The sequence below is a fragment of the Macrotis lagotis genome, chromosome 7 (assembly GCF_037893015.1).
Source record: "Macrotis lagotis isolate mMagLag1 chromosome 7, bilby.v1.9.chrom.fasta, whole genome shotgun sequence".
NCBI classification, from domain to species: domain Eukaryota; kingdom Metazoa; phylum Chordata; class Mammalia; order Peramelemorphia; family Peramelidae; genus Macrotis; species Macrotis lagotis.
Window position 1 is genome coordinate 187,334,315 of NC_133664.1, and position 26,379 is coordinate 187,360,693.

Consider the following 26,379-nt stretch of genomic DNA (forward strand, 5'->3'; position numbering starts at 1 on the left):
GGATGATTGTTATCAGAAACAGAAATCAAGTGAATTTATTTAAGATGGGGATATATGGCCATTTTTTTTGCAGTCAATATGGGATTCTTAATTTTTAAAACTTTTTAGTTAACTACATTTCAGTATAATTTCTTTCTTTTAATTCTACTTTTATGCATTTAAAAACAATATCCATAGAAGGGGTTCAAAGACCACAACAATCTTTCCAAGGAAAGAATGATATTTCAAATATGACCTCTGATACCTAGTCATCTTAATAAAATATGACAAAATATGACAAAAATCATTGTCAGTTTAAACTACACATTTTGTCTTCTCTTTAATAAGTCTTAGTTTTAACAATTGACTGTCTCACCTTATTCTCTCTGTAGGAGTCATACTCTGAAAGTCTTAGTCTTTCAATACAGGATTCCCATATTTCTAAGAAAAGGACAGTGATTTGTAGCTATTCTGATTTATTTCAAAATCTTAATTTCTAATGACAATGTTTAAGAGTTTGGTTTCTTTCTCATCTCATTTCAGTTCATTTGGTGATAAGGATGATGAAAAATAACTAATACATAACAATTAGTTATTTAGTGCTTTAAGGTTTACAAAATGCAGTTTTCTGTCATATAATAACATATTCACTACTCTCTGGTTTATATCTTAGTGTCAAGAAATAATTCTTACTCCCCTGTAAATTTTATTATTCAATTCAAGAAAATGAATTCCGATATGTGGTTGTAACCTTATCCTATTTTAATGCTGCTTTAAAAAAGTATTTTGAGACTCTTGAGATATAAAAAGTGAATCAGTAAAATTGTTCCCCACATCTTTCTCACAAAAACAAACAAGCCAACCTATTACAATTAGCTCTGAACAGAACTCAGTAAATCATCTAGCAAGCATTTATTAAGTGACTAGCTTATGTCAGAATTAAATCATTCAAGAAAAGCTTATCTCAAAAGAAATATAATAGTCAAAAAGAAGAATTTATAATTTATCCTACAAGCAATGGGGAATTCTTGGAGCTCACTGTAGAGGGGAATGATATTGTAAGTTCTCCTCTTAAGGGAAAACATGGTGACAATCTTGCAGAGATGGTTTGGAATAGAAAAAGTGAAGGCAAAGAAATCAGGAGACCACCAGACAACAGGTGAGGAAGATCTGAATTAAAAGTACAGATGTTGTGGCTAGATAAGTACATCTGTGAGTTCTAGCTACCATATTTCCCCATGTGTAAGATGCACCCTTTTTTGAAAAATCTGGGGTCTAAAAAGTGAGAGCGTCTTATACAGTGATTGTAGATTTACTTTACTTGCATTTCCCAATTTTTTACTCTTGTTTTTGTGCTCATTGTTGAAGATTTTTTACTTGCATTTCTTGCTTTTTCATGCTTGTTTTTGCACTCATTGCTTCATATTTGTTACTGGTATATTAGGTTACATTTTGGCACATTCTGCCCAGAAATGGTTCAGAAAAAATTTTCATACAGTGCTGAATTCAAGTTCAAGGATATCCAGTTTCCAAAAGTGAATGGAAATCATACTGATGAAGTTCAGCTTGGTCCTCCTCCAACTGAGAAAACAATTGGAGACTGGCTATGAGAAGAAGAAACCCTACTGGAAACACCCTGGCAGAAGAAGGCTATGAGAGACAAGGTAGCCAAATGGCGTGACTTAGAGAGGGAATTGAAGATATGGATTGAAGAGCAAGGGGCAATTGGAATTCCTGGGTTCACAAAGATGTTTCAGCATGAGACAAGAAGAATTGCTGATGAAAAACAAGTTACTGATCTCAAAGGAGGACACAACTGGTACTTCACGTTGATGAAACAGAATGGACTAAGCATGTGTCCATGCACTGAACTTGCCCAGGAAATGCTTGTGGTCAACTCCAGACCAGAGTATAGGCAGGAAAGCAGTCAGAGACTTTCCTAAGTCAGTGATTCATCATCAAATGCAGATAAGGATGAGCTAATAGATGGGAGTTTTGACAGTGATGAGGAGTTGCATGAATTTTATGTTGAACAAAACTTGAGTTTAATAACTTTACTTAATACATTTTTTCAAATTTTGGGCCCCAAAATTAAGGTGCATCTTATACATGGGGAAATATGGTCAGGGCAGCTAGGTGGTGCAGTGGATAGAGCACTGGTCCAGGAGTCAGGAGGACCTGAGTTCCAATCCAGTCTCAGACACTTAATTTACTAGCTGTGTGAACTTGGGCAAGTCACTTAACCCCATTGCCTTAAATTTAAAAAAAAAGGAAATATGGTATAATCTGTCATCTATCAATCCATCCATCCATTTATCTATCTATCCATCAATCCATTTATCCATCCTCCTTCCATTCATCTAATCTGTCTATTATCTATCTATCTATCTATCATCTAACCATCTCTCTATCACTTACTATGTGCCAGGCACATGTTTTGGGCTCTGAGGATATAAATAATTCCTACTCACAAAGAACTTACATTCTAATGGGTGAGACAAGTAGTATGGACTAGAATAGAAAGAGATATTCAAGGCAGGGAGACCATTTAGGAGACTGTTGAAATATTCTAGGGGAGAGATGATGTGACCCTGAACTAAGATGGTAATTTTGTGAGTCGAGAGAGGAGTTCTGATTGATATAAAAAGTGAAGGTAGAAACTGGCAAGATTTCACAAGTGTTCAGTTTATATAGCATGAGGGAAAGTATATAATACCAAGGTTGTAGGAATGACTAACTTAGATGTTGTTAAGGGGAGAGAGAGAGAGAGAGAGAGAGAGAGAGAGAGAGAGAGAGAGAGAGAGAGAGAGAGAGAGAGAGAGACTCGGAGGAGAGAGAGATGGACATAGAGACAGACAGACAGAAACAGAAAAATAGAAACAGAGAGACAGACAGAGAAGACCCATGGTAGACTCTTCAGATATGAAGCTTACAGATAGGGGGCATGTTTTGGATTATTAACCAGTTAAGAAGGCTGAAAAAGAGAGGTTAGATAATCTAAAAGAAGATCTAGAAAAAAATATTAATGAAACCCAGAATGGAGAAAGTATAGTGGATGAAAGATTGATTCAGTGTCAGATGCAACAGAGTGAAAGATGATAGAATAATAAGAAAACTCCCTCAGATTTGCCAATTACTTGCCAAGAGAGTAAGTAAATTTGGAGAGAATAATTTCAATTGAGGGAAATGATTAGAAGCCACAAAATGTTCAAGAAAGAATGAGGATAGGAACTGGAAGCACTGAGTGTAGAAAGTTTTCTCTAGGAGTGGCTGAGATTAGGAGGAAAGAAATAAATCTATAGTTTGAGGTTATGGTAGAATCCTGTTAAGAGATGTTGTTTTGTTTTTTCTTTTAGTTTGGTCTTGTTTGGTTGTTTTTTTTTTTTTGTTTTATTTTGTTTTTAGGATCTAAGAAGTGAGTAAAGAAAGGAGAAGTAAAAGATCAGTCATTTTTAAAGACAGTAGGGAAAGAAACCAATACAGAGAGAGAGAGAGAGAGAGAGAGAGAGAGAGAGAGAGAGAGAGAGAGAGAGAGAGAAGAGAGAGATCAGAGACAATAGATGACTGAGGGGCAAAACTTCTAGAGAAAATGGGTGAGAATGGAATCAAGGCTCTACGTATAAGGATTGACCTGCAAGAAAAATCCACTTCATTATCAGAAATGAGAAAGGAAGTGGAAAGAACAAAAAGGGTTTTTTTTTTTTTTTTGTTTTGTAAATACAAGAGATGGTTAAGCTTTGGGGTCCTTTAATGAAACAAATAGGAAAAGAATAGTCAAATGGATAGAGGAGAAAAATTCCATATTATCCTAAGGAAAAATATTGCTGTACTACCAGAATATCTCTGGAAGTTTGTCATTATAACAGTGAATTAAAAAAAAGAAATTTATATTGTCAACTTTATTTTATATTTTAAAAGAATAGCTATATATATATATATATATATATACATATATACATATTTGCAGTTTCATGTGTAATCATCTTTTTATATGATGTTGTTATGGAAATACTTATTTTATTCTGTAAATTAAAAAATAAAAAAATTATGAAAGGAAATTACTGCAGAGGGCTGAAAGGATGAGATGAAGAACTGATAGGGAAGAAAAGATTTTAAATGGAGGTTGTTTTTAGGTTTATCTCCAAGCTTTTTAGAGTTCAGATCACTGAAACTAGGCTATAAGAACAATCTCTACTATAGGTCTAATGTCATTAGCTTATAAAACATAGAATGAAAAGGGACCTTAGAGGTTATCTTGTCCAACTTTCTCAATTTGTATATGGGGATTACAGATAAGGAGTGATTTGCTTGAGGTCATACAGCTAATAAATAGTAGAGCTTGGATTCAGGCACAAGTCTTTGGACTGCTACCTTGGGGCTCTTTTCCACTATAGGACATGCATGGTTCATTATATGGACCATCCTATAAGATTTTGTTAAAGCATTTGTCTTGTACCTAATATTCTAAAAGCTTGATTTGATCATGTTATCATAAATGAATGACAATCTGTTCTAAAAATTTCATTGAAATGAATATTACTGCCTGAATTTAATGGTTGGTTATCTTGGTACAAAAAAGTAATTCACAAACCTCTACCTAATCTTTTGAGAAGTTCATTGTAAACAAAACCTAACCATAAAAGATTTATTTTGTTAAATGCAAAAAAAATAAAAATAAAATCCTATTTCAATTTTAAAAGGAAAAATTATTTTGGTAAATTTGAAACTCAAATTTGAAAACAGGAAGCACTGGGTTCTACACCTCTGAACCAATACTTTCCCCTTTGAGATAGTTAAAGAGATTCCCTCAGAGTAAGAATTTGAGACTAAGGAAATTAGAGGCCAGGGTTTTTTCTCTTCAGGATGATGTCATCTTGTCCCCAGTCTCTTTGTAGCCTTTTGGTTATGGAGATGTAGAAAGTTTCTTCCTTCATATCTTTGAAATAAAGACTTCTCTTACAGATAGAGTTTTATTACTTGTTGGTCTACTCCAATTCCTGTTTATCTTATCAAGAAATGAACTAAAATAAGCCAATACTATGATTGTCTACATTTTATGTTGATAAAATGTTTATATAGATTTGTACAAAAGTTACCCATAGATTCCTGGCAAGTTGCCATTATGAGCCCATGAAAGTTGCAAAAATCTTAACTTTCTGGTAATTCACAGTTGCTGTCTTTCACTGTACAAAAGTGTTGAGGACTCATTCAAGAGAGTTTTACCCTTGAAATACTTTTTTAAATTGATTTTTACTTCATAATCTTTTCATTTGAGTCATAGTCTTAAGAGTGAAAGATTAGTTCAGCATTTTATCATGCATTTCCATTTTCCCCTTGCCTATCATACTACCCTTCTAGCCTCAGCTTGTTTTCTTTTATGACTAGGAGTAAACTGTAGATGTTACATGTATTAACACTGTTCTCCAACACAATGCTGTTGGGTGTGCTCTCTATGTAATTCCCTGGTAGCCATAAATTAATTAAAAGTAGACAGGAACCATAGAAAATCAAGTTCCTTCTTTTTCTCCCCCTCCCCCATTTTCTTTCTTTCCCTATAGGTAAATAGCTAATTCCTTTGTTCCTTACAGCATTATTTCATTTCTGCCATCATTGTCCTCATTGTTCTCTGAAACAGGAGGGGTCTGGGCCAGGAGCAGCCAAGGTCTCAGTTAATGACGGGAAGTCTTTAAAGTTTGCGCTGCATTTCATCTTCTCTGTGGGAGTTTTAGGACGCATCCAGTGTTTGATCCCCACCGTGCAACTTTGCTTCTAGTTAATTAACAGATCCCCCATTACACACTCTCATCTACAAGCACATGGGAGGCCTATTGGGAGGTAATTCAAGGCCAATCTGAATGATGGCAGGAATTAGAGAAATCAGTTGTTTTAGGGCTAATGTTCAGGAAATAAAAATGTACCCTTTCAGAATTCTCATTTTAAAATTTTGATGATTTAATTTTCTCATCTTTTTCTCCTTACTAGACAACAAGACAGATGCTTTTTGTTACCATTTCATATAACAAAACTTTGAACTTGTCGTTCTTTAGAACTGTCTAAGGAAAAAGCAAACAAAATAATATAAAATTAGATATAGCATGTTAGCAAGAGCTTTGTTCTTACTTTCATTGATAGTATTCTCATTCCATCTATTAGGTTACAACTGTCTAAAGGAACTTTTTTAGGCATAGAATTATCTCACAAGTTCATTCACTGGTGGATTTTAGGCTATGTAAAACTTCTTTCCACTTGTATTTTAATATTTGTGCCAAAGGTGTTAAGGAAATTTTAAAATAATAACAGATCTTTGTGAGAGACTCTCTATTCTCTATTCTCAGATGACTCTTATGAGACAGATATTGAAGCTGCTCAAAGTTAAAAATTATTGTAGGGCACAACAAAGAACAAAACCCAAAGGTACCAATGGTCAAAGTTTTTGACTGTAGCATAGGTTAGCATAGGTAGCCTATTTTTTTGGTTGTCTTCAAATACTTAACATTGTTTGGTTCCTTGTCCTTTCCATTCCTTCTCACCCCTATGAGCAATGACCCCCTTTATCTAATGAATTAGGAACTGCTCCTGAATTCACAATTCTCAGGTTGACACTTGGCGATGAGAATCAAACCGGGGCTATTTAGTGCTGCGGTAAATGGCCTGCCACATTAGCCCCCTGGCATGCTAAGCTATTAGGTTGTTTTATTGTTGTTAAAGTTGCATTTGTTAGGTGGAGTTGATGCCCTTCTACAAAAACTCAGCAATGTCAGGAAGCTAGGGGGACGCATGTGTACCAAACGTGTGCTATATGGTATGTACGCGTGAACAGGCTCCTCTATGGCTCATGGAGCAGGTATATACACCTCTATAGAAAATATGCCTATGGATAAGTCTTTGCAGGGGTCCTACCAGTAGGGCAATTATGGTTTCTAACTTTGCAGAGTGTAAGCCAGTTCCACTGGTTTGATTAACTCTGACTTTATAAGGGCTTAGGTATCATAGGGCAAGAATACTGACTTGGGGAGGGGGATAGTAAGGCCTTAATAACCTTTTAATACCCTATTTGGACATTTCAAGCCATAGCTACAAGTCGAAGGTGAATGATTCTTGGAATCTCGGAGTTGGGAGCAATATCATAGGACAAGCAAAGAAAGCATTCTCAGGCTGTTGTACTTTGTGTGATAGTGAGAGAGAGAGAGAGAGAGAGAGAGAGAGAGAGAGAGAGAGAGAGAGAGAGAGAGAGAGAGAGAGATTGGGGGTGGGGAGGTGAATATTTCTGCAAAGAAAGGAAAATGCCAGTACTTGTGTAGTCCTTATACTAGCCAGCTTGCAGGGTTGAGTTGGCATTTGGTGCCTGGGTAGCGGCTGCCAGTGTGTGTGTGGTGGGAGAAGAGAGAATAGACAACAAGAAAAACACATAGAGCTTAAAAAAAAAGATGTAAAATGATTCACTTCATGCCATATGGACAAAAATGTTGTCACAAAAATAAGGCCAAAAAATAGTGCCAGGTTAGACTTTTAGTTCAAAAACATATGTATAATCATCCCCATGAACATGAATTTTAATTAGTATTTTGATAGAGAGAAACCAGATATTTTTTAACCTGCTCTGTTCTTGTTTTCTATTCTGCTCCCAGTTTTAGCCTCCATTAAACATTCATATACTGTGTGTTTTATGTCTGTTCGAGTAAAATGCCTTATCTCTAGATTGGTGGGAATGCAAACATCTTGGTTATCTGTAGTGTGCGAAATATATTCCCAATAGAGTTTCAAGTCACAAAATTATCATTGGGAAATGCAGAACTCCTCAATCCTTTTTACTTTGGAAGAGGCTACAAAGGAGTCCTTATACCTTCTCTCTGGCAATAGGTATCCTTACCCCTCTTCCTTAACCTAATACCACTCCTCAGTCCTTTCTCTTTCCTTATTCCATGCCTTTTCTATCTGATATGTTTTATTCAATGAAATAAACACTGTACATGGCTATGTTTATATTACTTTACAGCTAGGTAATAAAAAAAGAGATTGTATACCTTTTGGAATTTACTTTCTGTATCCTTGACTTTTTAGTGTGTACTCTCATTGAATATTTTCTACTAAAGAGACTTGACTTTTTAGAAAGTGCATTATGTTATTAAGTAGAAAAAGTCTATATAAAAGTCTGTATATAAAAAAAACAAAAGTATTGTGCTTTAAATGAGATATAAAGATTTGTTAATATTGCCTACATGCTTAGACTAACTTCCAAGTTCAACTTTCTTCCTAAAGTTATCAAGATGAATTTAGAAGAAGAGGATGTGTTGCTAACAGAATGAAACTTTATTATTACTCTATGATACATGCAAATTTAGATGTGCATCAAACTATTAAATGTTTCTTATTAGAAATATGGAGCTTAGATATTCCTTAGTCAAGTCTTCTAAAATGAAAGAGCTTTATTTTTACAAAATATAAATTTAATTTCTCTGACTTTTCAAAATATCTCCCCAGAATTTCTCAGACTAATTTTTTGTTATTGCTGTTATCTTTATAAGTGACCAACCATGTCTTTGTCCCCTTCTTTTCTCCTCTTGCCTTTCTTCCCAGAACAAGCTTCTGCTATATCAACTGTGATGTTATTCCTTATGGGTAGCTTATTAATTGTGCATCTTTTTTATGACAGTTTCTTCTGAGTCTGTTCACTTGCTGACTTCTGCTCTTTCTCAGAGTTTATGGGATCCTAGGATAATATATTTAGAGTTGGAAGGGACCTTAGAAATCATAAAAAGCAACTTTCTCATTTTACTATCAGCACACTGAAACCCAAATAAGTTAAATACCATGACTGAGGTCACGAACATAGTCAGTGACCATATCACAGCTACTATGAGAACAAGACCTGAAATCCTTTCTGGTGATTTGAACTCAGGTCCCCTTTCTCCCAATTCATATTTATTACTGTTGTTGTTGTTGTTGTTGTTGTTATTAGTAGTAGTAGTAATATTTATTAAAACATATCATTTTTATCAGCAAAGTTGCTACAGAAGATAAGATCATGAGAATTACAAACATTTTTTATAGTTAAACTATATAAGAAGATCTAATAGATCATTTGGTCATGGTAATCACCTTGGTTCTTATAGGTAGCTGAATTATAAAAAATCTAAATATATCTTCATATGCATGTCTTGATTCTAAGACTGGGTCCCTAAGAATTGATGTTAGACTAGTAATATATATTTTACCAGGAATTTCTATGTTTGTAGTATGTGCTGGTACAAGATAAGATTCCTGCCTCTATAAATCTAAAATGAGGGGTATTTATTCAAATACTGATTTGGATGATTTCCAGGGCATTAAGTTAATTCAAAGACTCAGTATTATACAAGCAGTGTCTTAAAGGAAATTGATCAATGCCAAATTGCATAAAATGGATCCTCCTCAATCCAGTGTTGTCCCTTGTGGTCTATAATCCTTAAGGCCTTGGAATTGATCTGTTCCTTTAGAAGTGTCCTTCAGACTGGAAGCAGGTTCTATTACCTTACATTAGATAGAAAGTGAGATAGGAAGGGCAAAAGAAAAAAAGTCAGTAAGAGTTTAATAGTATTTGGATTATATATTTATTATGGCAACCCCTTGTTCTTTTATTTCATGATTTCTGGAATTCTTATAGTAACCTCTAATCCTTTATTTTCCTGTATCATTCATTTTGAAAGTGGGACAGGGAGAATAAGAGCAAGAGTGAGTTAGAACAAGTGACAGAGATAGAGACAGCGAGAGACAAAGACAGAGGGACAGAGAAAGAGAGTGACAGAAAGACAGAGCATCAAAGAGACAGACAGAGACAGAGAGAGACACAGACACAGAGGCAAAAAAGAAGGAAGAGGACAGAAAAATTAAGATATACATGTTATTTCTATTAGTATGTTTACTTAGATTTCTATTAGTTAGTTTTCTATTACTATGTAACCTACTTCCTGAAATTAAAATTGAAATTAATTTTTTTGGGCCACTGAGTCACCATTTAATTAAACATAAAAAAAGGAAAGCAAAATTCTGAAAATAGTTACTTTGGGTGCATTGTTTCCTAGCAACTCATAGCATTCTTTTTGGAGGAAAAAAGTTCAAAGTCAATCTAGCATTTTAAGTTATTTATTAATGTTCTCCACTTGTCCTCATTTTTGATGCTTTGAGATAGCTGGGCATTTGAAAAAGTCAAAGGAAGAAAGGTGTGATTCATTTGTAGAGTGACAAATTGTAGTTTGACTAATTATATGTTCATTTCAACAAATGTCTATTGAATGCTTGATGTGTGCCTCTCATTGAATATTTTCTACTATATAGATTGATGATGTACTTCAACATATATTTGTAAAATGCTGTCATGTGCAAGCATTGTACTAAGCATTAGAGATAAAAAGATGAAAATAACATACCTTGCCATGTAAAACAAAGTCAAAGAAATATTATGTAATAGATAATATAGTAAAAGGAAAAAAAAAAAGAGAGGTCCAGGCAAAATTCCTAAAGAAATTTGAAAGAGAAGAGATCACTTTTAGCTGGACAGATAGCAATGTAATTTTACCATGTTCTGCAAAGGAGTATTCTAGGAGGTAAGCATGGTAAGTAGTGAAAAAAAATAGAGATGGCCAAAAATGAAAGAGGACTATGAAAACAGTAAACCCAGTGAATTTATTTTTGAATAACAGAATGGAAAATATTAAAAATGAAATGGTTTCCATTAGGACAGGCCATACTTCATGAAAGAGCAGGATCATTTAGTGAAATACACACTGAAGAAATACTTTTATTTCATATTTTTTTCTACCTTAAGAGATACTAGTGAAAAGAATGGGTGAAGTGGCCATGTCCACTTATTCTACCAACATATGCCAAAGCAAATAATTCTCCTTGCTTCTGGCCTAAAAAAGGTAAGATCTGGAAGATGAAAGTGTAATCATATTTTTATAGAGAGAGAGATATAGATATATAATATATAAACAACACCCCTATTCATGCTGGCTGGTAAAAATAATGTACCAACTGTAATCCTGGCACAGAAATACACATACACACACACACACACACACACATATATATGTATAGATATATCTATACATATATGTGTGTGTATACATATAGTGAATATACACCCTACATATCCTTAATCACTTGCTATTTTATTTACATTTAGTTTGCTGGAGTAAATCCTATCACTTAAACTTTTTTTTTGTATATTTCAATGTTACTTAGGCAAAAATAGGGGCTAATGTGACTGGCTTTCAAATAGCTTATTACCATTCAAATACTCTCTAGATAATTCATATATACATATTTTAAAAGTGTTTCAGCTTCTGAATCATTCTAAATGGAGACTTGGCTCTAAGTAATCAAAATTGCTTTAGTTGCACAGAGTGGCATTAAAAGCCTTGTCGACTAATTGAGTGAAGCGGCTATAGTGAGGCAGCCTTGCCCCCTCATTAGATGATCTTGCAGCACTGTTTGCCATCCATGGGTTGTCGGTCTCAACCTAACTGTACTACTGGATCAAATTAACTGTAATTCATCATGACACACTGTGTCCTTTCAGGAAAAGAACAATGTGAAGCTAGTGGTGTGTCCTTTGGCTACTGTTGCTTCTTTTTCTATTTTTTTTCCAATTCTAGTTCAAGGTATTACCCTTACATTGGTCTTCTAACTGCTTTTGGTTGGCTGGTCTGTCAGAATATCCTTTAGCTTGACTGAAAGAGAGTAACCAGTGCTCTTCTCTCTTTTTGTTAAGGAAACTAGTTTCTAACAGTAGGTCAACACTGTATAAATAATCATGCTAGGTCAGTAGGGAGCTATTGTATACTGTGGAAAAAAGTATATGCTGTGGGCAAGATACTTAAATCTATATGGTATGATTTGAGAGACCTTAAACTTCCCACTTACTATATTTTTATATATTTTACACTTTCTTATGCCAAAATTTTTCACCATTAGAGTCATTTCCTTGGTTAAAGAATTTGTCATTAGGGAACTTTTAAATAAGTAAGATCTTACTTGAGGAGTTATAATAGATGAGCATTCATATATAGAGGTCTCTTAGGCTAATTGCCATTGAAGTCTCAGATATCCAGAGACCCAGGATAATGTGGAATTAGCATATCTATACAGAATCTTAATTGAAATCACTGAGTTTTTGGTGGGCCATGCAGTCAACAGATATTGTCTTTTTAGGGAGTTGATTCAAGTAGGATTGGGGGGGGGTGTTAGTTTTTCAAGGCAATGGGATTAAGTGACTTGCCCAAGGTCACACAGCTAGGTAGTTATTAAATGTCTGAAACTGGATTTGAACTCAGGTCCCCCTGACTCTAGGGCCAGTGCTCTCTTCCCCTGATTCCAGTAGTTTTGAGAAGAAAATATATGCTAAATTTGGAGTACTTTGCTAAGAAGCAAAGGTCAAGAGCAAGATGCAAACAGAAGAGTGCATGGAATGGAAAGTCAGAGGAGAAGAAGAAGGAAGGAAGGAATGAAAGAAAAAAGAAAGGAAATAAAGAAAACTGGAGGAAGAAAGTAAGGGGCAAAATAAAGAAGAAAGGAAGAGGATAGGAAGGAAGGAGGAAGAAAGGAGGGAAAGAAGGAGGGAGAGAGAGAGGGAGGGAGGGAGGGAAAGAAAAAAATGACCTTTATTAAGCATTTGTGGTATGTCAAACATAGCAAAGGCAGCCCCTGCATTTAAGAAATTTAACATTCTACTGCAATGATAACACAAACAGATCTGTGGCCAGAGAAGGACATTTTGGTTCAGAAAATTACAGGGATGAAGAGAGGTCTCTTTAAGAGAATTCATTGACCCATGATGTCCATGAAAGTAGTAGAGTTGATTTGATCCTGATTCATGCTACTCATGGGGCAAAGTGACTGGTGAAACTGTAGAAGAGACAGTCAAAAAGGTGGGAGTGAAGAAAAGCATGGCTGGGGCTTTTTTACTGAGCTAATGGTTTGGAAGAAGCAATCACCACTCAGGACAGTGGGGCTCCAGGTATGAAGTTTCTTCCAGGTGGGAAGGCAGCTGATCTATTGGAATCATATAACATAAGAGGTCTTATACTGAGACTAGGAAGAATCAATAATTTGTGACAGTTTATGAATGCTGTCTACTGATCTTTTCTCCCTGCTTTATCAGGACAGGTGATTCTAGTCAAAAACTTCATCAAAACTTATTTATTTTAATAAATTTATTTACATTCATTATTTATCTGAGACTCCTCAAATCAAATAACTATTTATAATGATATTTATCTAATCTTGTAAATATGTGATTTGAAATTGAGATGGGGAAAGCAACCCTGAAGAGAAGAAATTCCTTGCTTTACTCTCTTGAGACCTAGAGATTTTTTGCAATTTTGCTAACTTTTCACATTTTCCAAAGCATACTCAAGTGTCTTTGAACCTAGTGAGAAAAATTTATAAGGTAACAAGTAAATAGCAAATTAAGGGTGGGAGTTTAGTATGTTTGTCCCTGAATGCATTTTTGTGGGAAGTTTCCAGAATTTTTTAATTGAAAAAAGAATTGAAATCATCACCACCAAGTGTCTGTATGCTTTTCAACAATAAATGTAAGATACCTGACTTCTACTTGAATTAATGAATGAGATTTATTAAGCATTTAATATGTACCTAAATACTAGGAATACAGACCCCAAAAAGTAAAGACAGCCTCTCCCTTAATAATTTTACATTCTAATATAAGAGCAATCACAAAAAAGGGAGTTATGGCTGGGAAGGGGTAATTTGTTTCAGAAATCACAAGGTTATGTTAAACTTGATATTTGAAACTATGATGTTCTTGTGCATGTGGTACATATCGAGTGAACATTATTAATTATTTACTTTAGCACTGTTAAAAACCTAAAACTTTTAAGATATCTACCTTTATATAATTCCATGTATGTCATACTTCTATCGTAAGTTTGCATGCTTGCCTTATTGTTCCATTTTTGTATCTTTCTCATATTAAATTTTGCTGTATTAATATATGATATTTTATGCCTAATCTTTAGTTTTTAAACCAATTGAATGCAATTTTTAATAATATTTAAGCAAATAGTTGTGATATACTGAATGAAGAAACATAGAGGTCTTTTATCTTAGGAATAAAGCCAAATTATACAGATAAGGACATGACAGTAATATAGAAGAAAAATATGAAAAAGAATTGAGGATATGTAAGGTACTAGCAACCTCTAGAAATCTCTGAACCTTGATTTTTTTTAAATGTCTAAACTAAGTGATTATTGAAAAAATCCTGAAACGATGAGAGAACTAGTAATATGGAAATTGATGTCTAGACCATTTCATTTCTTCCATGAAAATGAGAACTTAGTCAGAGGAAGTGTGCTAGTAGAAAAACTAAAAAGTATCCTTTAACTGGGGTCAGAAAAGTGACCAAATAAAGTACCAGTGCTAAAGTTAGGTGAGCCCAGTCAAGTGCCTTAACCTTGTTTACCTCAGTTTATTCATCTATAGAATGAACTGGAGAAGAAAATGTCAAGCCACTCCAGAATCTTTGCCAAGCAAACCCAAAGGAAATCATGAAAAGTTGCATATGATTGAAGCAACTGAACAGCGAAGTTTAGTTCTGCTGAATCACAAAATGATGGCAGAAGGTCATGTAAACCTTGATCTATCAACCATTTTTTTTACCAACCCTTTTTTTTAGCATCAGCATTGTCTGGAATCAATTTGAATCTAGGTACTAGCAGTATACTAAAAGTAGCAACTTGGGACTCAATTTTTCAATATTTTGACTATAGGAAATAGAAGAAAATGGTAAAAGTCAACATTAGGAGAACACTGATCCACAGCAGGAAATCTTGAGCAATTTGAAGCAGGACTTCATCTACTCATATCTGGACTTACCTCACAATAGCATACTTAATGATCTGACTGGCACAAATTTCTTTCCCCTCCAGGCCATCCTCCATTTAACCACTGAAATGATTTTCCCACAGTGCAAGTCTGGCTACCTACTTGATAAATTCCACTGACACCCTATTTAATCTAAGATCAAATAAAACAGATTTTTTTGGCATCCAAGCCCTTCATAATATATTTCCCTTGTCCTTCCTTTTCTGTTTTCTTTTACTCTTTACACACACACACACACACACACACACACACACACACACACACACACACAGACACACAGACACACACACACACACACACACACACACACACACACACACACACACACACACACACAGACACACATTTTCCAATCCAGTAAAATACCATTGAACATTTTCTCTGGCTGTCCCCTATATCTGGAATTCTCTCCCTTCTCTTTTCTGTCCCTAGGCTTCTCTGACTTCCTTCAGATCCCAACTAAAATCCAACCTTCTACAGGAAGCCTTTGCCTCTTGGTTAGTATATTTGTACATAATTTTTTACATGTTTTCTCTCCATAAGATCCTGAATTCCCTGAAGATAGGGGCTATCAATTGATGCTTTTTATATTCCCTAGTACTTTTCACACAGTTCTCTAGCATTTGTAGCTTCTTAATAAATGCTTATTGACTTAATGGCTGAGAAATAATGTTTTGGCAGTATGCTTTATTATTCATTAACAAAATATCTTCCCTTTAGTCTTTCTACCTTCTGTGTCCCCAAAGATTGTAATTTATTGTTGGGGTGGGTTAGTCAAGATTCTAAAATTAGGAATACAATTTTTACCATTCACCTTCCATCCTGAAAAAATATGAGTCAAGAAGTAAATGAGATATGCACCTTCTGATTATCCAGCCATGCACATATATGTTTGTATAAATATTTCATTTGTGTCTGACAGTTTATAATACCATTTCAGATGGCAAAGATACTGGAGTGGTTCGCATTTCCTTCTACTGTTCATTTTACAGATGAGGAAACCAAGGCTTAAGTGATTTGCCCAAGGTCATAAAACATGGGTCTGAGACAAGATTTGGATTCAGAAAGAGTCTTTCTTGACTTCAGGTCTAATAATCTTACCATTGAGCAACCCAGCTGCCCTTAAAATATGGTTATGCATATTTGTATCTATGTATATATCTATATAATATAAATACTATATTTTCTCTAGTTTTTACAATGATAATATCTTCTGTCTAATTATTTTTAATCAATGATTTATTTTTTATTTTTCCTTAATAATTCTTTTTATCAGGATGTTTTTTTAATCTTAGAATTTTTTAACTTTCATAATTTGATGAATTTTTTATAATAAATAATCTTTATAAATATCTAATTCTAAAATTAAAATATCATTTTTCTAAACCAATGCATGTGGGAAAAGTGATTGAATTTCATTGGAACTGCCCATAGAATGGATAGACTAAACAATTTATATTTTTTTTCCATTATTGGTATTTTAAAAATGTTTTCTGACAATCAATGTTCTGTTAGAATATAAAGTTGCTTACCTGGAAATGTACTGACTCAGGGTCTGATATCTACCATTCATTTATTCACTGCCCAGAAATCCTTTAATTAATTTGTTATTTACTTCTTATATTACTCTTCAGTTAATGGTTCAAATCTTCTCTCTCTCTTTAAACGTCCTTTTTCTCCCAAATAACTACCTTTTTTAGCAGGTAATCTCACTCTTTTCTGAGAAGAATAAGGCCATCTATCATGACATATTATACAAACCTCTTCCTTAAATATCTCTGTTCCCACTCATATTGTCTTCTTGTCTTCAGTCCCAAAGGAAAAAAAAAAACTTATGTTCCTTACCAAGACTAATTCCTCATGATTTTTTAGTGTACTGAGGGACCTTTCTCCATTAATTATTTTCTTACTCATTTCTAATCTGTCCCCTTTCTTGGTTCTTTTCCTTCTTTTATAAATATGCTTAATTATCTCCTATGTTGAGAAAAAAATTGACTTACTCATCTTTAAACTATTGTCTTAAAACTCTCCTCCTCTGCTCATCTTATTAAAAAGAGTTTGAGATAGTAGATGTCTAATGTTTTCATTGGGCAAGAATGCTGGATATGAAGTCACAACCAGTTTTAAATATTTACTAGCTATGTAATACTGGCAAAGTCACTTAATTTCTGCCTGTTTCAGTTTTCTCATCTGTAAAATGAGGATAATAATAGCAACCATCTTCCAAGGTTGTCATAAGGATCAAATAAGACAACAGCAGCAACAATAGCAACTGAAGCATCAGCCAACATTTAAATAGCATTTACTATGTGCCAGGCTGATCTAAGTGCTTTATAAACATTTTCTCATTTGATCCTCCTGATAACCCTGGGAGGTTGGTGCTGTTATTATTTTCATTTTTGCAGATGCAGAAATTGAGAGTCAGAGGTTAAGTGACTTTCCCAAGGTCACAAAGCTGGTGAAGGACATTATATATGTTGTTCTTTGCAAACATTTAAAAATGATATAAATGCTACTTATCATTATTATTATTATTACTACTACTACTTTATTGTTACACTACTGACTCACAACACAACCTCAAAACAAAGCTTAGTATTCTGTTTTTATGGTTATATACAATTCTAAGCTAAAATGGCTCTCTTCAGTGTCATAAGTAATCTATTACCAAATCCAATATTTTTTCTTTCTATTCTGTTTGATTAATGGGTTTTTCCTCTTTATTCTCCTTGACCTTTCTGCAACATTGGAGTCTGTGACCACCCTCTTCTCATTATTTTTACCTCCCTCAGGTCCCATGACCCTATTTTCCTAATTGCCTGACTGCTTCATTTAGTTCTCCCCTTATTGGCTTATATTCTTCTTGCTCTCCTGGAAGGGAAGTTGTTGCCTAAGGCTCAGTCCTTAGCCTTATTCTTTCCTCTTTCTTTGCACTTTTTCCTTTGGCAAACCCAGTCACTTCATTGACTTTAATCATTAACTCTATGCAGATGACTGTCAAGTTATTATATCCAGTTGGAGTCCTCCTGTTAATCTCCATTTATCTTTAAATGTGTCCTGGATATCTCAAAGTAGATGTCCCATTGGAAACTTAAATTCAGCATTATAAGTTGTAATCATCCCCTCTAATTATGTTTTTCCTCATCTTAACTTATTTCTATTGATGGTACCATTATCTTCCTTGTCACCCAATATTGAAAGTTTTGAATCCTTTGTCTCTTTCCTCTTTACACTACCAACATCAAAGTTGATAAGTTTCTCTCATATCCACAGTGTTTCTTAAATTTTTCTTCTTTTTCAAAAATATTTTATAAGGCTTAAAATGAGGTTTAAAAATGAGGCTTAAAAAATAAAACATTGACACTTCTCAATAAGTACCTTTTTGCTATCTGCCAAGTTTCTTTGAAACAAGATCCATCTTTGTTTCTTTCATACATATTGACATTAGCCTACTCTGGGAGTATAATTAGAGCTAAGAAAACTATTTTAGAGTTAAGAAGAAACTAATACATGGTCCAGCTCCCCCATTTACTACTTTTATGACTTCTTAGGCAAACCATTTTCTGAGCCTCTCCTTCCCAATATATAAAATGGTTATCATTAACTCTCTAACCCATTGGATTGTGGGAAGGAAAATGCTTTAGAAATCTTGAAGTGTTATATAAATGAGTGAATTGTTGTTGTTTATTATTTTTGCTGCTCTTGTTATGATTATATAAATGTATAGGATTATACATATAATTGGATTTTTGAATAACAGGACAATTTTTTAAAAAGCAATGAAATAGTGAATAGAGAGCTGCTGATCTCAGAATTAGCAAGACTTTGGTTCAAGTAAATCCTCTTGCACACACTGATTGTGTGACCCTGTGTACATTACTTCTCAGGGTCCTAGGCAACTCTTTTATTCTTTAGGTTAAATTGTAGCTGGTAATCTATATTCATAATATGAACTTCCACAACAGGATCTATCAATCCCAAATTAATGTCCAATCTGATCTGAACAAATAAAATGAAGTATACTGAGTTGAGTATACCTAGGTTCTTGTCCTACTCAAGCACTTCTTGATTCTTGTCATTATGACTATTCCATTTATTTGAGTAGATTGCAAACCATTTTTGTTTTCTCTTCTGTTCAATTTTTTGCTTATGTTCTTCCATGGATTGTTTTAAAATACCCAAAAGACTGAAAGATTTCTTTATATTTTGAAGTTACAAATGGAGATCTCAGGTTATGTCATAATTAAGGTTTCCCTCACTTGTAGCACATAAACTTTTTGATCAGATATTTTTTCAATGATATCCTTTATGTCACTTCTTGATTTTTTAATATCTTTGGAAATACAACACAACTTAACTATAACTACTCTGAATTTTTTCTTTGCCCTTAGGTATCCCTTAGGATACCAACAATTCAAATTATTCAAGAATTCAATTTTCTAAGACTTTCTAGCCACCTTGGAAAACTTATACAAAGAAAGGATAATATTTTGCATCAGAAAAAAACTTTTGTTCTGTATGGTAGACAAAAGTTCTCATAAATAAAGTAACTTTCCCTTTTTATATCCATTGTTGAAATATGTGAAATCTCCAATGATATTTTGAGCTATCATCTATGAAACCATCTTGCATAAGAATAATTATGTATTTTGTTGAGAAAGAATTGCTGCTAGAAAATTTACTGAATCTCTGAAATAACATTCTGGGATATTTCAATCATAAATGTTGGGCTTTTCTATATTCTCGAATTTCTAAGTTCCAATATTTAGAAATATTTTAAAAATTTCTTTTCTTTTTCTTATAGTGTTGAAAAGAAGAGGACACCAGAAATCAAAGAGATTAAACTGGGAAACTTAACAGGTCAGATTATTTGCTTATTTGTGGATCTTTTAAATTTTATAGTATTTAAGTAGTTTATAATGGATTCATTCCCATGATCTTGTATTTATTTATTTATGTTTTCCATATGTTATTGAAACCTGCACATGTAGTATACAGTAACTTGCCTCATGCTATATGACTTAAAGGCAAAATATTTTTCAGGAAATCTTAAAAAGGCAAGATTTCAGATTTGAGAAGAAAGCCTTGCCTTTTGGCTTACTGTGAAGTGTAAATTTTTGAAAAATAAAACTTTAAAATGACTTTTCAAATAATACATAATGGCAATAATATAAGAAGGAACACTTTGCATGAAGGGTTCAGTAACCTTTCATGATTACTGACTCACATTATTCCCTACCTCCCCAAGCAGGGAAAATCATTTCAGAGGAGTACAAGGTAGACTGACATTAACTTTCCATTCTTACAAGAATACTGACTTCAATTTACCAAAGAAGCATTTAATATAATAGAAGATAAGAGAATAGACACTAACAACTATTAAGTACTATACAGATGAACAAATAATTAAAATCCAATATCTCAAAATAAGCCTTACCCATTGTTCTTTGGGAAGATTTCATTTAGCTGTGGGTTCATTGTATTTTATCACTCAAGTTGAAGTTGCTATACTCTTTGCATTGTATACTGCTTGATCATATCCCGTGAATGTATGAAATTTTGACTAGGTCTTCTATTATCTATTACTTTCCAAAGAGGGCTAGCAAATAAGGAAGAGAAGGAATAATTAATATAATTTAGATCATCAACAATACATACTCATTCAAAATAAACCAAAAATAAATTAACAATAGTTCCAAGTCATCTAATTATGTATTTCAAAAATAATAGAATTTGAGAGATGAAAATAACTTTATAAATAAGCTAATCTAATCCCTTTCTTTTATATGCGATTAATCTCAAATCTGGAAAAAATAAATGACATGGCAAGGCCTCAAGATAATTTTATTGTTGTGTTGTGACCCCACTTGGGCTTTTCTTGGCCGTGATACTAGAGATGTTTGCCCTACCTTTTTCCAGTTCATTTTACAGAAAATTGAGGCAAACAGTTAAATGAGTTGTCCAGGATCACAGAGCTAATGAATGTCTGAGACCAGGTTTGAACTCAGATATTCTTGACACCAAGCCCATCACTTTCCACTGTGGATTTGCTGCTACATTATGATGGCTTAATGAGTAGAGCACTGGACCTGAAATCAGGAAGATCTGAGTTCAAAGGTGACCTCAGATACTCACTAGCTGTGTGACCCTGGACAAATCTTTTAACCTCTGTTTGGCTTAGCCTACTGGAAAAAGAAAAGGAAAACCATTCCTATATCTTTAACAAGAAAATTCCTTACAAGTTCATGAAGAATGTGATATGACTAAACAAGAAGAAGACTGGAAAGAACTCTTCTATCCCCTGAGCAGGTAGGTGGTGCACTGGATAGAGCACTAGGTCTAGAGTCAGGAGGACATCAAGCAAATCTAGATCCTTGCTAGCTGTGTGCTGTTATCCAGTCATTCAGTATCTGATTGCCTGAGCTCCTAGAATTGTAAAGTAGGATAAAAAAGCATCTTTTTCCCAGGGTTTTGGTGAGGATCAAATCAGTTAACATTTATGAAGTGCTTAGCAAGCAACAATCCCCAACAAGAAATATTTGTTTCCTTTTCCTACAACCTTTTCCTTTAGCTTGTGCTTAAGTGATACACAGTATAAATTATTTCACATCCAAAAGATTTTGTCATATATATTCATTTAAGAAAAAAATATTACCTACTTAAGATAATATGATATGTTTTATAAACACAAACATATATGCATATGTAAGTACTTGTCTGTGCAGATCTGTCTTCACCATACATATAGCTGACATTTATATAGTACTTTTAGGTTTATACAGTGTTTTACAAAACTTTCCCCTTTTATTCTTTTCCAAAACCCCATGAGTTGGGTGATGTAATTATCCTGTTTGTAGAAGAGGGCAGTAAGATAGGTAATAGAACTAGTAAGTAATTGAGGTGGAATTTAAATTCAGATCTTGCTTAGTCATATTCCTACTCTTTTTATGACATTTTGAAGTCTTTCTGAGAAATGCTACATTAAATTAGCTATGTGAGTGCAGTCACTTAGTTTGACAGCATCAATATCTTCTAAGTTAGTATAAAGTTGTGAATTTACTTTCCCACTTGGTTCTACCAGATACCCTAAAGTCAAAGCTAATTTTGGGGGGAGGGTACTCCTAATTTTCAAATCTTCTATTTTGTAGAATAGTTTCTTCAGAGGTAGTCATGAAAACAATTTACTTTGAAGAAAACTATTTCTTTCTCTTTTTTTTTTGATAAGGCAATGGGATTAAGTGACTTGCACAAAGTCATACATAGCTGGTAATTATTAAGTGTCTGAGGCGAGATTTGAATCTAGGTCCTCCTGACTCCAGGGTCAGTGCTCTATTCACAGTGCCACTTGGTTGCCCTTATATGAATATTTCTAAGACAATACCTCATGTTAAATGCTATTCTACAAAATGATAGATGTTGACAAGAAGGTAATGAGAAAAGCAAGTTATAGATAATGGTTGTGAACAGAAATTAGTAATCTTTCTATCTCTGGATGTAGAATAATGTTTCTGTGAATATGCCTGGTCATGATTCTGTCCCCTGTTCCCTTATTTATTGCTTATATTCTTAAGTATCACAGTTCGTAAAATTCTAGATTTCTAGTTAGAAGGACGTTAGAGATTATCTAATAAAAAAAAAGATCTCAAACTCTTGTCCCTGGGGTTTATGTGGCCTGCAAAAATACTCTAGTATAACCCCAAAAGATTAAAATATAATTGAGAAATATTTTATAAAAAAAATACAATAAAACACAGATAATGTTGCTTTGTGGCTTTCTAAGTCAATATTTAACATACAGTGATCCATTTCTATTGTAGTTGCACCCCACTGGTCCAGTTCAACCCCTTAATTTTTCATAGGAGAAAACAGACACAGAGAGAGGTTAGGTGAGTTGCCCAAGGTCTTTCAACTGGCAAATGAGAAGCAGGATTTGAGATCACTCAGATCATCTTGAAGATTCATATTCTTTCCACTACCCCCATGCTGCTATTTACATTTCTTTAGCCTATCATAAGAAATTGTCATGTTATCCTAGGGCTTAGTACTGCAGATATATGATGTCAAATAAATATGTACATTGGATGAGATGCTTGCCACAGCTGAATGTCTGAAATGTTATGGTACATAGGTTTTTGGCTTAAAGTTTCAACTGAAACTCTACATACACTGTCTTGTATAAGTGTGTAAATAGTTCTTGAGTTCCAAATTCTTATTTCCAAGGCAAGTTATGTATAAAAATGATAATGTTGGTTGAATATAATCAGAGATACTCTTATCTTCATAACTTTGAAGTACTTTTACATGTGTAAGTCAAGTATATCAGAATTTAACATTGGTGGTAGGTGGATCAAATTGAAATATTAACATAATGTTGTAGTCCATAAACATCATTGCATTTAATTAAACTAAAAATACTGAATTTAAGTATTGTTTAATAATAAGAAATTAGGTTAATTTCCTAATTCAAAGTTTTTTTTAACATTTTTTTGTATGTGTATAATGGATCCTTTCAGAAAACTGAGGAAACCTGTTAATCCCTTCTTATATTAATCTTTTTTTAAATTATTGAAGGGAATGCTAAATTTCAGTACAGTGAAAAAATTTCCTCTCCAAGTTCATGGTACTCCTATAATCTACAAGGACCCCCTTACAAGGACCCCTTTAGATCCAGGTACTCCAAGTTTAGAACCCCTGTTCTAAATAATTTCCTTCTAACTTTTGCTGCCCTTCTAAGAATTTAAGTGGTTGATCTTTTTTTAAGAAACTAATTTAAGCTGGGACTAATTTTTTTTGAGTTGTATATTGGGAGCTTGATAGGAAAAGTTGTTAATTTCAAGAATCTAGCTATTACTTTAAAACTTAAAACATCAGTAATGTAATTTTTTCATCTTTAATCATTCTTATCATTTATTTTCAATTTTGGTAAATTTAGACAATCATTCTAACAGACATGTATTCATACATGTTTAATTTGTTAATTACTCTCTCAAAAGTTCTATATTATTTTGATTTTTTCTGCTCTAACTATAAGAACAGATAAGTTATTACAATGATAGACTGTCACTGATACACTCCATCTCTAATTATGGAGATGCAAAAACAAAACAAAATAGTCTCTGAGCTGACATTTAGGGAAATGACATTTACATGGAAAATTAAATATAAAATATATAACAATTATTCCTATGAGAAGGACAGTATCAATAAACATTTATTGTGTCTACTATGATAAATGTTGTGCTATGCACTGGAGATACAGAAAGAGACAAAATGAAGACTCTGCCCACGGGGAGCTTTCATTATAACTGAGGAGACATCAGGATTAATAAAAATAAGAGAGAGAAAACAACTGGCTTAAGAAGTTTTGAGGAAAGCTTCCTGTGGATGGCAAGATTTTAGTTTGGCATCTTGGGGAAGATGGGATAGGCTTCTTGTAAGACAGCACTTTAACTGAATTTTAATAAAAGCTAGCAAGTTTATGAAGTAGAGATGAGGAAAGACTGAATTCTGGACATTGTGGGTGAGAAAAAGGAAGCAGGTCGATTTCTCTGTAATGTAGACCTTGTAAAGAAGAGTAGTATGCCATAGGTAGTACGACTGTAAAGGTAAACAAGCTGTTGGGATTTCTTGAATAGGGAAATGGCATAATCAGAATTAAGATTTAGGAATGTCAATTTGTCAGTTTATTAATTGGTCTTACTATTTCCAGCACATGTATACATATATACACATATAAACACGTATATATGCGTGTGATACACATTGCATACATATATGCATGTTTATATATTTAGATTATGGAATATCTATATGCACATATATAGACATATACACAATACATGTATTCATATATAAATATATGACATTGTTCAAATTTGGTAGGTTTCCCAAATGTCTTTTAAGATAAAGCACACATGGAAAGATCAGTAACCAAATTATTTCCATTACCTTTACCTTGAATACCATTCAAAAGGGGAGACAGCAGTCTCAAACTAAGTTATTCTTTCCATGGTGTTTTACAGAAATATATGGCAAAATCTTTTTTACTCAAAATTATATAATGTCAGAGATGTATTTAACTCGTTATCCAACACATATTTCCTATGCTAACTATCCTTTCCTCTCCTTTTACACCAAGCTCTTGTGTTGATTGAACTATGACCTTGGTTATTTTTGCAGCCCTTCACTTTAATATAACTTATTTACTGCTTCCTGCATGTGATTTATTTGTTCTTACCATCTTTATTTTTTCTAAATAGCATTTCTTTCATACCCATATTATTCCCTCAGATCTTTGTAATTTCATGACTTTCACCTGAAACCAAAATGAAAATTTACATCCTTTGTGAGACTTTGCTAAGCTATGTCTATTTCATTTTTCACCTTGTGTATTACATCCCTGTCTCCTAATCTCCTGTCCTTAGAAGCCCTGGTTTCCTCCAAACTCAGTTCAAGCATTTCTGTCTTTATAAAACTTTTCCTAATCGCCCAAGGTACTTGTGCTCTCCCTTTAAAAATTATATAGTTTTTATTTTGTGTGTTTACATTCAAATGCATAAAGACATATGCATATACATGTATATATGTATATATATATATATATATTTATCAATGAGTTTTATGGGGTTTAAAGTATTCAAATATTAATGCATTTAGGTCACCTTTCAGTCTACTACTTGATTTTTCTGTATTTCTTTTCATCACCTTGAATTCTAGGTATCTGTTTAAATATTTTCTTAATAATCAATAAAATTAAAAACTCTTCCTTATTAAATAACCATTTAGGCACTTTCTCTTCATATATATATATATATGTATACATATATGTACATATATATATATCTATATCAGAAACTCTAATTTCCCAGGATTAATTCAATATTAAAAGTACTGATTATGTTATTTACTAATAATATTAAAACAATACATAACAATAAATACAATAATAATTGTATTTATATATGTAGGTATATATACACAATACATATATATATAAACACTTTTTTGTTGAATACAGTCAGAAAAATATCTAACCATCATTGTTAACTGCAAGTGAATTTTTCATCCTTCTGAAAAACAGGTTTTTCCAATCATTTTTACCAAGATAGCAGGAAAAGTGCCTTCTCTTCATTCATCCTTTACACTAATGCAGAAAAAAAGATCTCTCCATCTTTTGTTTCAACTTTCTACAATTTCTCTCAAATTGTTTGCATTCATTCACTCTTCTCAGACTCTTCATAGTCTTGACATAACTTTGTCTTTGAATATTTATTAAAGTTATTCCTCTCCAAACCTTTTAAAAAAGAGAAAGCATCTTTAGGAGAGACTTTTGAAAGATATGTTATAATCATATGATCAAATTTTCTATTTTCTTCTCCCTTTTACAATTTAAGCTCTTTAAGGGCAGGGACTCTCTCATTTATGTCTCCTGATCTCCAGCATCTACCATAGAACTACATACCTGGCAAATAGCAGGTGCTTAAAAATGCTGATAAAAGTGATTGATGTATGTAT

General features: G+C 33.3%; 1 protein-coding gene across 10 annotated transcripts in view; it reads left to right on the plus strand.

The window, feature by feature from the left end:
* SOX5 (SRY-box transcription factor 5) overlaps nt 1-26,379 on the plus strand; it is a 1,270,393-nt gene that overhangs the window by 422,116 nt on the left and 821,898 nt on the right. For all 10 annotated transcript variants that reach the window (XM_074194255.1, XM_074194256.1, XM_074194251.1 and 7 more), the window contains one exon: nt 19,670-19,725. The gene's annotated coding sequence lies outside the window, so the exon portion shown is untranslated. The remainder of the gene's footprint in view (nt 1-19,669; nt 19,726-26,379) is intronic.